Consider the following 16,791-nt stretch of genomic DNA (forward strand, 5'->3'; position numbering starts at 1 on the left):
GAACATAATGGGGCCGATTCATGGAACAAACGTGCGCCGAAAATCTACGCGCAAGCAGGCGCAAGCAGGCGCAAGCGGAAAAAAAGAGGCGCACGCGTGCGATTCATGGAAGTCCCTGCGCGTGTCTTCCTCGGGATGTGCGCCAAACCCGTGAATGGCGCACACGTCACTGCAACATCGTGAAAGGCGTGCGCGACGCGCACAGTGAAAGCGCACAACCGCAGCGCACACACCAGAAAGTGGGCGGGACATGGGGCGTAACGCGCGGAATGGGGAACAACACGCGAAAATAAGGGCATAACTGGGGATGTACTGCAGGGAAGCAGACGGAACGCCCACACGCACTCGAACCACACGTATTCATGGAATCGAATAGGGCAAAGCCACGCACAGCCAAAGACACGCACAAGCTGAAACACGGCCGCCACACGAAGGCAGGCGGTAGAGTCCCAGCGCATCAAAAAAGTGGCGCGCGGGAAGTTAAATACGCGATTGAGCGGGTACGTGGATTTCAGGGGTGCGCGAGAAATTCTACACGCGATTGGCCTGGGTACGTGTATTACAGGGGTGCGCGAGAAAATCTACACGCGATTGGCCTGGGTACGTGGATTTCAGGGGTGCGCGAGAAAATCTACACACGATTGGCCTGGGTACGTGTATTACAGGGGTGCGCGAGAAAATCTACACGCGATTGGCCTGGGTACGTGTATTTCAGGGGTGCGCGAGAAAATCTACACGCGATTGGCCTGGGTACGTGTATTACAGGGGTGCGCGAGAAAATCTACACACGATTGGCCTGGGTACGTGGATTTCAGGGGTGCGCGAGAAATCCTACACGCGATTGGCCTGGGTACGTGGATTTCAGGGGTGCGCGAGAAAATCTACACGCGATTGGCCTGGGTACGTGTATTACAGGGGTGCGCGAGAAATCCTACACGCGATTGGGCCTGTGCGAGTGGGGCAGTGTATTACGTGGGTGTGCGGGAAGTTGAAGAGGTGAATTGCCAGTGTGGGTCCTCCCAGGTCTCCCCTCTACCCCCTCCACGACCTCTGCAGGCAAGCCACACCACAGGGGACTGCCCTGCACCCCTGGTCATGTCCCGCAGGCAGCCCATCCACCATGGGCATGCCCCCCAGCCAAGCCACATGTCCCCTTGCACCCCCACCCCCCAGCACTGTGGGGCACCTGCCAGCAGGCCCCCAACCATGTCTCCCACCACCCCCACCCCTCCAGTCACCAGGGGCAGCCTCCACCAGGCCCCCACTCATGTCCCCCTGTGCCCCCACCCCCCAGCACTGTGGGGCACCTGCCAGCAGGCCCCCAACCATGTCCCCTTGCACCCCCACCCCCCAGCAGGCCCCCACTCATGTCCCCTTGCACCCCCACCACCCAGCACTGTGGGGCACCTACCACCAGGCCCCCACCCATGTCTCCCACCACCCCCACCCCTCCAGTCACCAGGGGCAGCCTCCACCAGGCCCCCACCCATGTCTCCCACCACCCCCACCCCTCCAGTCACCAGGGGCAGCCTCCACCAGGCCCCCACCCATGTCTCCCACCACCCCCACCCCTCCAGTCACCAGGGGCAGCCTCCACCAGGCCCCCACCCATGTCTCCCACCACCCCCACCCCTCCAGTCACCAGGGGCAGCCTCCACCAGGCCCCCAACCATGTCTCCCACCACCCCCACCCCCCAGCAGGCCCCCACTCATGTCCCCCTGCACCCCCACCCTCCAGCACTGTGGGGCACCTGCCAGCAGGCCCCCAACCATGTCTCCCACCACCCCCACCCCTCCAGTCACCAGGGGCAGCCTCCACCAGGCCCCCACCCATGTCTCCCACCACCCCCACCCCTCCAGTCACCAGGGGCAGCCTCCACCAGGCCCCCAACCATGTCTCCCACCACCCCCACCCCTCCAGTCACCAGGGGCAGCCTCCACCAGGCCCCCAACCATGTCCCCCTGTGCCCCCACCCCCCAGCACTGTGGGGCACCTGCCAGCAGGCCCCCAACCATGTCCCACTCATGTCCCCTTGCACCCCCACCCCCCAGCACTGTGGGGCACCTGCCACCAGGCCCCCAACCATGTCCCCCTGCACCCCCACCCCCCAGCACTGTGGGGCACCTGCCAGCAGGCCCCCAACCATGTCCCCTTGCACCCCCACCCCCCAGCAGGCCCCCACTCATGTCCCCTTGCACCCCCACCCCCCAGCACTGTGGGGCACCTGCCAGCAGGCCCCCAACCATGTCTCCCACCACCCCCACCCCTCCAGTCACCAGGGGCAGCCTCCACCAGGCCCCCACCCATGTCTCCCACCACCCCCACCCCTCCAGTCACCAGGGGCAGCCTCCACCAGGCCCCCAACCATGTCTCCCACCACCCCCACCCCTCCAGTCACCAGGGGCAGCCTCCACCAGGCCTCCAACCATGTCCCCCTGTGCCCCCACCCCCCAGCACTGTGGGGCACCTGCCAGCAGGCCCCCAACCATGTCCCCTTGCACCCCCACCCCCCAGCAGGCCCCCACTCATGTCCCCTTGCACCCCCACCCCCAGCACTGTGGGGCACCTGCCAGCAGGCCCCCAACCATGTCCCACTCATGTCCCCTTGCACCCCCACCCCCCAGCACTGTGGGGCACCTGCCACCAGGCCCCCAACCATGTCCCCCTGCACCCCCACCCCCCAGCACTGTGGGGCACCTGCCAGCAGGCCCCCAACCATGTCCCCTTGCACCCCCACCCCCCAGCAGGCCCCCACTCATGTCCCCTTGCACCCCCACCCCCCAGCACTGTGGGGCACCTGCCAGCAGGCCCCCAACCATGTCTCCCACCACCCCCACCCCTCCAGTCACCAGGGGCAGCCTCCACCAGGCCCCCACTCATGTCCCCCTGTGCCCCCACCCCCCAGCACTGTGGGGCACCTGCCAGCAGGCCCCCAACCATGTCCCCTTGCACCCCCACCCCCCAGCAGGCCCCCACTCATGTCCCCTTGCACCCCCACCACCCAGCACTGTGGGGCACCTGCCACCAGGCCCCCACCCATGTCTCCCACCACCCCCACCCCTCCAGACACCAGGGGCAGCCTCCACCAGGCCCCCACCCATGTCTCCCACCACCCCACCCCTCCAGTCACCAGGGGCAGCCTCCACCAGGCCCCCACCCATGTCTCCCACCACCCCCACCCCTCCAGTCACCAGGGGCAGCCTCCACCAGGCCCCCAACCATGTCTCCCACCACCCCCACCCCTCCAGTCACCAGGGGCAGCCTCCACCAGGCCCCCAACCATGTTCCCCTGTGCCCCCACCCCCCAGCACTGTGGGGCACCTGCCAGCAGGCCCCCAACCATGTCCCCTTGCACCCGCACCCCCCAGCAGGCCCCCACTCATGTCCCCTTGCACCCCCACCCCCCAGCACTGTGGGGCACCTGCCAGCAGGCCCCCAACCATGTCCCACTCATGTCCCCTTGCACCCCCACCCCCCAGCACTGTGGGGCACCTGCCACCAGGCCCCCAACCATGTCCCCCTGCTCCCCCACCCCCCAGCACTGTGGGGCACCTGCCAGCAGGCCCCCAACCATGTCCCCTTGCACCCCCACCCCCCAGCAGGCCCCCACTCATGTCCCCTTGCACCCCCACCCCCCAGCACTGTGGGGCACCTGCCAGCAGGCCCCCAACCATGTCTCCCACCACCCCCACCCCTCCAGTCACCAGGGGCAGCCTCCACCAGGCCCCCACCCATGTCTCCCACCACCCCCACCCCTCCAGTCACCAGGGGCAGCCTCCACCAGGCCCCCACCCATGTCTCCCACCACCCCCACCCCTCCAGTCACCAGGGGCAGCCTCCACCAGGCCCCCAACCATGTCCCCCTGTGCCCCCACCCCCCAGCACTGTGGGGCACCTGCCAGCAGGCCCCCAACCATGTCCCCTTGCACCCCCACCCCCCAGCACTGTGGGGCACCTGCCAGCAGGCCCCCAACCATGTCTCCCACCACCCCCACCCCTCCAGTCACCAGGGGCAGCCTCCACCAGGCCCCCACCCATGTCTCCCACCACCCCCACCCCTCCAGTCACCAGGGGCAGCCTCCACCAGGCCCCCACCCATGTCTCCCACCACCCCCACCCCTCCAGTCACCAGGGGCAGCCTCCACCAGGCCCCCAACCATGTCCCCCTGAACCCCCACCCCCCAGCACTGTGGGGCACCTGCCAGCAGGCCCCCAACCATGTCCCCTTGCACCCCCACCCCCCAGCAGGCCCCCACTCATGTCCCCTTGCACCCCCACCCCCCAGCACTGTGGGGCACCTGCCAGCAGGCCCCCAACCATGTCTCCCACCACCCCCACCCCTCCAGTCACCAGGGGCAGCCTCCACCAGGCCCCCACCCATGTCTCCCACCACCCCCACCCCTCCAGTCACCAGGGGCAGCCTCCACCAGGCCCCCACCCATGTCTCCCACCACCCCCACCCCTCCAGTCACCAGGGGCAGCCTCCACCAGGCCCCCAACCATGTCTCCCACCACCCCCACCCCCCAGCAGGCCCCCACTCATGTCCCCCTGCACCCCCACCCCCCAGCACTGTGGGGCACCTGCCAGCAGGCCCCCAACCATGTCTCCCACCACCCCCACCCCTCCAGTCACCAGGGGCAGCCTCCACCAGGCCCCCACCCATGTCTCCCACCACCCCCACCCCTCCAGTCACCAGGGGCAGCCTCCACCAGGCCCCCACCCATGTCTCCCACCACCCCCACCCCTCCAGTCACCAGGGGCAGCCTCCACCAGGCCCCCACCCATGTCTCCCACCACCCCCACCCCTCCAGTCACCAGGGGCAGCCTCCACCAGGCCCCCACCCATGTCTCCCACCACCCCCACCCCTCCAGTCACCAGGGGCAGCCTCCACCAGGCCCTCACCCATGTCTCCCACCACCCCCACCCCTCCAGTCACCAGGGGCAGCCTCCACCAGGCCCCCACTCATGTCTCCCACCACCCCCACCCCACAGCAGGCCCCCACTCATGTCCCTCTGCACCCCCACCCCCCAGCACTGTGGGGCACCTGCCAGCAGGCCCCCAACCATGTCCCCTTGCACCCCCACCCCCCAGCAGGCCCCCACTCATGTCCCCTTGCACCCCCACCCCCCAGCACTGTGGGGCACCTGCCACCAGGCCCCCAACCATGTCTCCCACCACCCCCACCCCCCAGCAGGCCCCCACTCATGTCCCCCTGCACCCCCACCCCCCAGCACTGTGGGGCACCTGCCAGCAGGCCCCCAACCATGTCCCCTTGCACCCCCACCCCCCAGCAGGCCCCCACTCATGTCCCCTTGCACCCCCACCCCCCAGCACTGTGGGGCACCTGCCAGCAGGCCCCCAACCATGTCCCACTCATGTCCCCTTGCACCCCCACCCCCCAGCACTGTGGGGCACCTGCCACCAGGCCCCCAACCATGTCTCCCACCCCCCCCACCCCCCAGCAGGCCCCCACTCATGTCCCCCTGCCCCCAGGTCCTGACGAAACACAATCATGGCAGTAATGGGCAGCATACCCAGCACAAACACCCAGGCAAGGATTGCATCCACCCACATAGTAGATGCAATTACATGATACAACCCCAATGGCAAGTATGTAAATGAACACATGTCCCTCACACACACATACACAATGGGTGCAAGTGAATGTCAAAACCCATATCATGACATGCATGAAACCAATCAGAAAATACCACAAATGTAAGTAATAAATATATGTATTAAAGATGAAAATGAAGTAAAGAAATAAAACACACAACAATGGGGATGACAAAACAAATGGTCCATGTCCGAGAACTAATAGAAAAAATAAAAAATCAAAGGAATCCAAATAATAATGTAGTCCAAAGCAAAATAATGGGGGGAAAAATAAGGAAAAACCATTGCCTCATGGTGAACACAAATATAAATCCAACAAATGTTTTCCAAACATCAAACTATGTACAAGAATATCCCAGGGTCCATGAGCCCAACACCATAAATTAAACCTACTACTACTAACTAATAATAAAAATATATACAGAAAAGTGGCCATTGTCCGAGCGTTCCAAAAAAAACTTAAAAAATAAAGGAAACCTAACACTAACTAACTAAAGAACTATATACAATGGCAGCGGGCAAGTCCTGCGGCTCACTCTGTGATGTTGCCGGCCAGGGCATCCTCGAACTCCATGTCGATGTCCCGGAGGCGGGACTCTGTCCTGGCCCCGAGGTCTCGCAGGGACAACCCCGTGTCCACCTCAAACTCCCTGCAAGCTTCCTCGAGGCACTCAGCCCGCCTCAACGCCCGACGCATGGAGAACTCCGCCCTGACCATGGTGAGCCGCTCCTCTTCCGCCCGCTGCCGCTCCGCACCTATCCGCTGGACCAACTGTTCCCACACGGAAGACACTGCCATCCCAGGGTTCCCCTGCCCTCCGGCCGATGCCTGCCCCTCTGATCTTGATGGCCCCGAGCCATGATGCCTCCCACGTCGAGCCTGCTGCTGCCTCCGACGCCACTGCCTCTGCCAGCACGACGGCATCCAGGCTGATGGAATCCACCGATGCCGTCGTGCACGTGCCCTGCCAGATGATGCCGGCACATCCTCCATCTGCAGGGGGACAGTTGCTGGTGTGTCCACCCCTGCTGGACCTTCGACTCCCGACTGTGGCAGGGATGGGGTCCCCACCGAGCTGGCTGCGTTGGTCGGGGCAGGTCCACAGGGGGCCCTGGTGGCATCTGGGCCGGAAGACGGCATGGAGCACGACTGGCGCATAGCCTCCACAGAGGAGGAGAGGGTCGCCAGAAGGCCACACACATGTAGGAAACCCCCGACCATGGCGGCTCCCAAATGGTTCACGTACGCACGGTGCTCTTCGTGATGATGTGCATGCTCCTCCCGGGACGCATGCACCTCATCACGAATGCCAGCCGTGCGCAACGCGACACCAATCAGGACCCTCTCCACACGGCCAGGGGTCCCCTCGTCCGCAGGTAGAGGAGTGTCAGATGACATGGACATCTCCCCTACCTGCGGACGGGCCTGCGATGGGGCATCCCTGGTGGTGCATGGTGGTGCAGTCATAGTGTCAGGGACAGTGACATGCACAGGCACCTCCACGGCGACCTGTGCTGCCTCCTGCCCCTGGCCCTGGACTGCACCACTTGCACCAGCGGGGATGCCCCCACCAGGCCCCATGTGTGGCTCAGTAGCGCCCTCCTCCCCCTCTGTGGAAACCACCAACCTGGATGTCTCCACGCCGTCTTCCGCCGGTGCAAGCCCCTGTGGGGGCTCACCCACCCCTTCCACTGCAGCCGTGGTGGCATCCCCGCCGCTCTGCTCCACAGCGCCTTCTCCGCCCTCTTCTTCACTTGCCACTGTGTAGAGGGAGACATAGAACACAAGCATCAGGGTACTGTACAATGGTCCCCTAGACAGGAAGCAACAGCAGATGAGTGGCACTGTCATACATCACTTCCATCATGTCCCGCCACAACACATGGGTGAGTGCAGGCAAAACACATACAGTAACAGGCATGGCGCATGCCATGGACATTGGCATACATGACCAAGGGACTCATGATTCATACAATGTTGGTTTTAGACTCACATGCATCATGGGTCTTGCCATCACATGCACACACCTCACCGTAGTTCCATCCATCTGGCCTCGTACACCACAGACGCAGTGGATACAAGGATGACTAGGCTGCATCAGTGAATCTGAACATTGTCACAGACATGTGTCATGCATCCATGGCAGTTACAAGTCACAGACACGCAGTTCAGACACACACACATGGGCACCATACGTGTACATGGGACCAGCACCCATCCCTCACCCCCACCCATGTCCAGGAACAGAGACTGCCATGCTTCCATGTGTCCATTCCGCACAGAGCCCCCCATGTTGCAATAGAACACATGCACCAACCATGTGGTTCACACATCACTGTACTCACATGCCTGACCATGATGTCCCTGCACACACACATACGTACATGGCCTATGTCACACATACAGGCAGGTATCAGACAACCAGCACACTGCAACATGCCCTGTCTCACACAGTAATGCTTGGCCACTTACCGGCCAACTCCAGATGGGTCTGCCTCCGAAGGATCTGGGCATGGAGCGCTGGGTCTACGCGTTCCAGGACCCTCATCTGGATGTCACTCAGGCGTGCCCGGCCCCCCTCCGCGAGGCGCCGGGCCTTATTGAGGGTCCTGGACCTCAAGTCCTCCCAGCGCTTCTTGATGTGCTTGATGTCGCGGGTTGCCACCCCCTCCGCGTTGATGGCAACCACTACATCGTCCCAGATCCTCTCCCGTCCTTCCTTGTTGGCGCGTGGTCTTCCGAAGAGGGCATCATAATGCCCCAGGACATGCTCCACCAGGACACCAACTTCCTTCTCACTGAAGCTGGTGGCCCTCTGCCTCTCTGGCTGGGGGTCGCCACTGGTCTCAGATGGTGCTTGCCCCGACATGGCGACCCCCGAGGCAGGCGTGGGTGGGCAACTGGGTCCTGGGGCTGGGCTGTGGAGCGATGGTATCCCAGTCGGGAGTCTACTGTTCCAGCAGGGGTCGACACAGCAACTGGACCCCTGCAGATGGCTGATGTGCAGGCACCAAATGGCAGGGCACAGTGGCAGCAGGCAGGCAGGCAGGCAGGCAGCAGCAGATGGCACGTGGGAGGCTGCTCGGGGCACTGGGGGGCAGTGATTCGGCCTACTGGGCAGGAGCGTGGTCTTCCGTGTGTATTCGTGGCCAGCTTGATACGGAGTGATTTGGCACGTGAAAAATCTGCACGTCAGCGTGTAATTCGAGGAAAGGCCCGTAGCGCGTAAGCGCGTCTGCACGCATACGCATTTTCATTGGACCAAAGGCCCTCAGCGCGTGAGCACGTCTGTGACGTGTCGTGCGAGGGTGTATCCCTCATTGCACGTGATGACAGAACACACGTGGATTACAATCAATCGCGTGTGAAAGTTCACGCCACCCCGGAACACACGTACCCAGGCTAATCGCGTGTGGAAAAATGCACGTCCGCGTGTAATGCGCGTAATCGCACGTGAAAAACTGCACGTCCGCGTGTAATGCGCGTAATCGCGCATGAAAAACTGCACGTCCGCGTGTAATGCGCGTAATCGCGCATGAAAAACTGCACGTCCGCATGTGACGTGACGCGCGCGTGCGTTTCCCTCAGCATGGGTTAAAGGTGAGCGGGCCCAGCAGTTCGCTGTACGTGCCTTCCGTGGAGACCGACGTGTGTTGCTGCTTCCAGTTGTTTCGCGCGCCATCTACTTCACAGCTCTCAAGGACGTATCTCTTCTTTTGGCGGGGGTATTGGCTACTCGTGTTTTTCTGCATCGCGCTAGTCAGACGGTGAGTCGCAAACGCTCCTTTTCCCACTGCGGGTGCCCCTGTGTATTGCACCCATTTTCGATGTCATCGTAGCCTGCGTGTCCCACGCGTACGCGTTATTCGTGTTACTGGGTGCCACCGCGTACTGCGGGAGGTCAAATCCACGCACGTAGGCTGCAGGGTTGCGTGCACGGTTTTACTGCAGTTTTGGGGTGCCTGAGCGTTGCGTGACCCGTCACCACATCACCGGGGTCACATACAGCCTTGCAGGTGCAGGGGGGCTGTTAACATCTTGCTTCCCACCCCCTTCACCCCAATTGCCCAGGACAATTGTGGTGTACACCTCCCATTGGCACCACTCCATCTGTGCCAGCACTATTACATCTGTGCCATGGTTGGGAGGCCACCAAAGGTGAGGGGCGCCTCAGCTGGGCGTACTCCTCGTGGCGGGCGTGGTCGGGGACGTGGCCGTGGTGACCAGGGAGTAGGGGGACTCCAGGGTGTCCAGGGCAGCCACAGAGGGGGAAGAGGCAGGGGTGCGCCACTTGAGCACAATGTTGTGCCATGTGTCGGTGCAGCCATGCCACCACCCCCTGTGGTTCCGGGGGATGCAGCTCCTGCATCTGGCACTGGCACCCGTATGACCCAGCAGTCCGTTCCATCGACTGCCACGGGCCCAAGGGTAGCGGTAGCTGCAGGTGCAGCTGTGGACACCGCCACCCAGGCTCAGGGTCTGCCAGCGCAGGCTGCGTTGGCACTTGAAGAGCCCTTGGTAGATCTCCAACAGGCCAGGGGGGAAACCATAGGGGCACGCCGGGCTGCTCAGACCAAGACACGTGTCCCTGGGGCAGTCATGTCATCTGCTGCCCCGAACAGCCGGGTGTTGGCAAGTGCAGGGGCAGATGCACCCAACAGCACCCCGGTTGTGAGTCTGCCAACCAGGACCGTTGCGGTCAATGACCCTGCCACAGCTGATGTTGCTGCGCAGGGTCCATTAGTGGGCACCCAGCTGCCACTGACACAAGTCAGGCCTTTGGTCATCCCTCCACCTGCCACTCCCTCGGCTCAATCCACCGAACCCACTGGCCATACTGGTCAGGGCGGCATTAGCCAGCCAGGGTCTGCGCCACAGTCCAAGAGGAGGAAGGTTGCACCTGCAGCACAGGCTGGGACCCCACACACAGCCACGACCTCCTGCACGTCGAGGAAGAAGCCTTTCTGTAAGCAGGAACTGGACTTCCTCGTGGACTACGTGCGGGGACACAGCCGTGACATGCTAGTGGGTGCCAATAGTCAGACTACGGCTGCCCAACGTGACACCCACTGGAAGCATGTTGCGGAACATGTCAGTTCATTCGGCCATGAGGTGCGCACAGCGCAGGAGTGCAAAAAGCGCTGGAATGACATCAAGCGCAGCACTAAGGCTAAGCGTGCCTCAAATTACAACTTGACTCTGGTGACTGGCGGTGGGCCTGCACCAGAGGAGGAAGAACTCACTCCGCATGAGGCTCTCGTTGCGGAGTTCATACCACCAGAATTGGTCGAAGGTGTGGGAGAGATGCTGGACTTTGATGCCCAGTCCAGTGAGTGTTAAAGCGTAGTTGTTGAGGACGTGTGTGTTTCACTTGTGGGATGTGTTGTGCATGATTGCTGCTACATGTGACGTGTACATGGTTCTGAGGTGTAAGTAATGCAATGCTACCGTCATGCATGTCTCCTCTGCCTGCATGCGGGACTCCATGTGGGCATGCTCCCTTGCCCCTCCTCCGCCACTCTGCACCCCAGTTCCACCTTTGCACTGGTCTGCTACATTCTTGCCAATGTGTAGTTTCTTGTTCATGTGTCCTGTGTAGATGCTAACTTCCAGCTTAGAAACTGCCAGACATATGCCGTGTGGTACAGCCTTAGTACTCGATGCAGGGTATCCCACTTGTACTGTGCATGGGTCAGATGTCCCGCAGGGACATGAGTGCCCATTCATGCTCCATGTGCATTGCACGCATGCCCCTATGTGTCCTTGACTGGATGAGCACTGTAATATGAGTCCTTGGTTACATACATTGCCTGCCATATTATCGGCCTCCCCATGTCAACTGTGGCTCAGTCCTGCGTTGCACACATGTTTAGGCAATGACAATCTGTGTGGCTCACAGTCCTCAGCCTGTTCAATGGCCAATGACTCTGTCCAACTCTTGTCGTGTCTTCTTCACACGTGGCTGGCCTCCGGATCTTCCATCATGTGTCCTGCCCACTGTCCCAGCATCATTAGCAGTGTTGTAATTTGATTCACATTAAGCTGTTGATGCCAGTCAACACTGCTTGTCAATACACAGGTGTATGGGCAGCCTTTTGATACCATGCTAGGCATCCCTGCTTTGGTACTGGGGTGGAGGGGTGCTTGGCTGCTAGACATGGTACACATTGAATACACAATGCACGTGATGTCTGAATTTGACATTGCACTGCCTTCACATTTCCTGGCACACACCATGGAGTGCTTGTACATGTAGGTAGTGAGTGGCGTACACATTTTCAGCACTGCATAGACCCACTTCCATGCAAACTGCCACCTTTCAACAGGTCTGATCACAGTGGCTATTCTAAGTAGACCCAGCATGCATGCCAGGTCATATGTTGTGTGTCACATGTCTGCCGGATGCCTTTGCTGTCGATGTGTGTGTGTGTTGTGTGCTTCTGACATGTGTAGTTACCTTTTCCTCTCTATTTTTCAGGTGATGACGCAATGGATGCAGAGGATGGTGTTGTCACACCAGACACAGGGTTGGTAAGACCACATCAACCCGGCACTAGTGGGGGTCGTGGGGTGGTAGGCCACGAAAACCCCCAAGTGCTGCAGTCCATCCTGTCTCTGGCTGCCTATGAGTCCAGCCTTGATGACGACTCTGACGTCCATGTTGAGTTGGATGACCATCAAGTCCATGTGTCAGGGGTGAGTGATTCTGATGTGGACACTCCTCTGTCTGCGACACCTGCACTGAGGGATCAGACAGTCTTGGTTCCTCCGCCCGTGGTGGATCGGGACGCAGGGTCACCCTCCACACCAGTCACTGATGTGCCTGGGACATCACGTCGACGGGGGCATGTAGTCGTGCAGCCGCAGGCGGTGCCAACACAGCGAGGACCTCCGGTCCTTGGGTCCCGCAGGGGTCAAGCCCGGCAACGCGGTCGCCGCGCGCAACCGCTGTATACTGAGTGGGAGCAAGACATGACTGCCAATTCCGAACGGCAGGGGGCAGCAAAGGAGAACATCGCTGACAGCATGGAGCGTGTGGCCCGATCTGTGCTCCCCCCTGCTAGGCAGGTGCTTCTCCAGCAGCAGGCGGCACGGTCCACGGCCCGCCCGCTCAGGCTGGGCATGGCAGCCTCAGACAGGGCACGCCAGGCTGAAATGTCGTCTCTGCGTCAAGCAATTGCTGCTCACGCAGAGGCGCACATGGATGCCCTGAGGGAGGAGTATGCCTCCCTCAGATCCACTCTGGGTGTCCTTATGATGTCCCAGAGGCAGCAGGCAGAGGAGAGGTTTGCACAGCTTGAGCGCACCATCTCGGCTGAGCTACAGGCTTGCCGGGAGGTGCAGCGGTTGTCCAGCCAGGCCTTGCAGGAGGAACTCCGTGTTACACGTGCTACCTTGCAAGAGGAAGCACGTGTATCACGTGAGGTTCTGCATGCAGACCTATGTAACATCGCCACACAGAACCAGGCTCACCTGTCCGGCAGACTTGCTGCCGACGAGGGGCAAGCTGCGGCTAGGCGTGGCCAGGCTACTGTGCCACGTCCTCCTTACCAGGATGAGCCAGACTCGGACGACCATCTATCTCCCACATAGGTCGTGCTGTGCAGGCGTTGAGCCCATGGAGGTATTTTTTTTTGGCTCGGCATCATCGCATGTGGATGTTGAGCAGCACCCTGTACCTCCCCCCTCCTGGGTGCCTCCCCTCCCCCCCGGGTCGTATGTGGCCATTTTTGATTTTTCGTTTAGTTTAGTTAGTTAAGTTTCTGTTTGATAGTTAGTTTAAATAGGTAATGTAGGTTTTCCATAGTTAGTGTAATTAGTTAATAGTTGAGTTAGTTTAAAATTTGTAGTCTATTGTGCTTTCATGTGACAGTGCGGTGCCTTGTGGTTTTTGAAGGCATCCACTGTCTGTTCCAGCTGGGCCCTTCATGGTTGTCTTGTGTATGTGTTTGCTGCTTGGGTTCCTTGACTCACATATGCCACTCCTGCCTCCCTTATCCATGGGCTCGCAAGGATGGTTCGGTGTTACAGATTTTTACACAAGGGCTTTGGACTGTCATATCTGTGGCATGTCTGGTGCTTTGTGACTTGTGTTGACACCCCTAGTGGGGATGATTTAGGTGTAATTGTCCACTGTTCAGCTTTTGCTAGATGGGGTGTGTCATGATTAATGTGGACATTGATTGCTATGCATTGTGTATTATGTCTCATTTCTTTCCTGTACACGTGCCTGTTGCAATTCATGCTGTAGATAGTGTTCCACACTTTGGAAGTCAAAGACGGACTGATGGTGTGATTTGTGATGTGACTCTCTGACATGGTCAAGTAATGAGATGCCTGATGAGACACACACAGATCACTTCGATGCATTAATCATTTGTTCCATGCACTTTCTGCAGGGGGATGAGGCACCAGAGCACCTTTGGCAGCAGACATGGCCCATTGGACGACGGAATGCCTGACCCGTTTGCTGGTGCCCACATGCACATGTGTGCACGAGCAGAGCCACAGTGATTGCAGACCCACATCCTAGAACTGCTGACATGTTCCAAGGAACTCCAGGCAAGGTGAGCATCACAGGGGGGCCACGACACAGCAAAGCTTGCACCAGGCGAGTTGCACATGCAGGCTTAGTCACAGCACTGAGGGTGAGCTTAGACGAATATTGGTGTTGAAGCACACAATGCAGCTCAGATGTGTTTGTGGACTGATGGCTGTTGATAGTAGGGTTGTCTGGGACACATGCAGGGGCAGTGGCACATACCCTGCGGTACACCAAGGTTCATTGAGGCACTTGTATCAACCATGTAGCCTTCAGAGACATGGAAAGGGGCAGCTCACAGGGACATACAGCAAGGGACATACTTGGGTGCAGTGCATGTCTATTCCACGTACTTCATGATAAATGCACTGCCAACTTTGTTTTGGTCATGGTGGTACGCAACTTGCTCTGTAGTCATGGCTTGCCATATGGGTCTGTCTGCTTACCCAGGGAACATTGCATGTTGTGTGAATTGTGACACATTGGTGTTCCATTTGCCACGCACCCACCAGCGCCTGACTCACTGCATTGACTGTGTATGACCCGTCACAGGGGTGATGTTATATATGGGTACGAAGCATCGAGCACTGATTGTCTGTTTGTAGAGTAGTTTGTTGCTATGGGGCATGTTTTGTGTTGTGTTTTTGTGTAATTGGCACATACAGGTTGTTGACTGTGTCTCTCTTTGCAGCATTGGAGTGCTCCTGTAACCGGCCCTGAGAGTGCGCAGGCAGGAGGCCAGCACTCAAAACCAGAGCTAAGTGTCTTGTTGTTTTCCTTACAAACTGCCCTGCATAGGCTTGCTGGGGAGTGTACTGATGCATGGATGTATGTGTGGTCCTATTTGGTATGTTTTTTTCCCTAATCACCCGTGATCCTATGCAATTATGAAACCTGTACCCTCTACCCGGTGTTCCTGCTTCCCGTGCCTATCCAAGCAATGTTCCCTGACCCTCTTTCCCCACTGGGGTTGCGGATGCCTGTGTAAGCCCCGAACTTGCAGGCGCCAAAACCCTAGAGGGGGTGGTTGGTTCGTACCACTCCTGAGCCTGGACTACAGAATGTCATGACAATGATGTCCAAGTTTGTTTGGATTGTGTATGTGTTCATGCAGGTTGTACATTTTTGTGCATTCCCTAGTTTCATGTGTCATTCCTCCTCCCCTCACCTGCCACTCATTCCAGTCATCCAGTGTGTCTACACCTGTCCCGACTGCATATCCCTGAACCTCATTCCCCACCATGATCTCAGGGGCCTGTGTGAGTTTGACCTTGCAGGCACCCGGGACATGGTGTGGGTGGTTGTTTCATGAGACTCCCGCGCCTGTACAGGGGACCTGTGACAGTACACATCCATTCATTGTGCATCATCCTATGTCATGTACCACACATGTCTCACATCCTGTCGTGACATTGTTCTGCTGTGCTACCTTGGTTGTTGCATCATTGTGGTAGTACTTGGCGTTTGTGAGGTACTGCTACGTCAAGTCATCTACTGGAGGGTGTTTGGGTTCGTTTTCATGCCTTGGATTTTGTGATTTTGTAAATGAGTGTGGATTCTGAGGGTTCAGGCATCTTTTTACACACAAGGTGGGAGATGGACACGAAGGGTAAAGGTGATCCTGTGGCCAGGTGGAAATGAGGGTTGGAGGCTCCATGACCCAGGTGCAGTTGTTCAGCGGGTCATGGTCATTTGTGCGGGAGGGGGGGGTTGTTGTTGATAGTTGAATTGCCCTGCAGTGTGATGGGAACTCTGACATTGTAATGTTGTTGTCCTATGTACATGTTGTGTTCTGCTGATCAATGCCTGTTCATGTGTTGTGTTTTCCTTTCAGGTGCGAGGGGATAGTTGTGGTTTGACATGCTGGGGTGTACACATGGTGGATGTTCACATGTGATGTGTAGGGAACACTGATGGTCACTTGAGTGCACATGCATATGTGGAGTGCATGTCCCTGCAGAACCACACACTTGCACTCGGATGTACTCCATGTACTCCCACCCTTGCATATCCACGTGTACACTGTTTGCCTTCTGGTGCCCACTGTGTCCCGGCAGCACATGTTCTGTGACCGATTATGGTTCCAGTACATGCCAAAAATTTGATGTTTGATGTAGTCTGTCACTTAGATGTGATGCTCAGGGTGTGCATCACACGCAATGGCTGTTCACTGTGCTGTGCGCTGAGCAGTGTGATGCAGGAGTGGGACACTGCACACATGAGCTGCAGTGTTGATTTTGCAATGCATAATGTGCATATAGACAGGCATTCATTGTGATGTTACGTCTACGACTGTTGCAATGCATTTGGAAACGACTTATTTTGGGTGGGACATTTTGTTGGTCTGTCATTTCATCTGATTCCGGGTCAGGCATCATTGTCCGATGCCACTGTACATTTAGGACATGGCAATGTGTACCTTATTGTTACTGCGTCAGTGTATGGGTATTGCTTGCCATGTCATGTTGATGTTTGGGAGGGTTTGAGTGACATGACAGTGATGGCCATGGCCTGTTTTGCAGGTGTGTGTGATGCACACCTTGCATGTCCAGGTCATCCGCTTCTCAGAGCAACTAGCTGGGGGTATGTTTCTCTCCGCAGCAGGGCCCTCCCCCTGGAACAGACTTC

The sequence above is a fragment of the Ambystoma mexicanum genome, chromosome 9 (genome assembly GCF_040938575.1).
Source record: "Ambystoma mexicanum isolate Mex_15411 chromosome 9, UKY_AmexF1_1, whole genome shotgun sequence".
NCBI classification, from domain to species: domain Eukaryota; kingdom Metazoa; phylum Chordata; class Amphibia; order Caudata; family Ambystomatidae; genus Ambystoma; species Ambystoma mexicanum.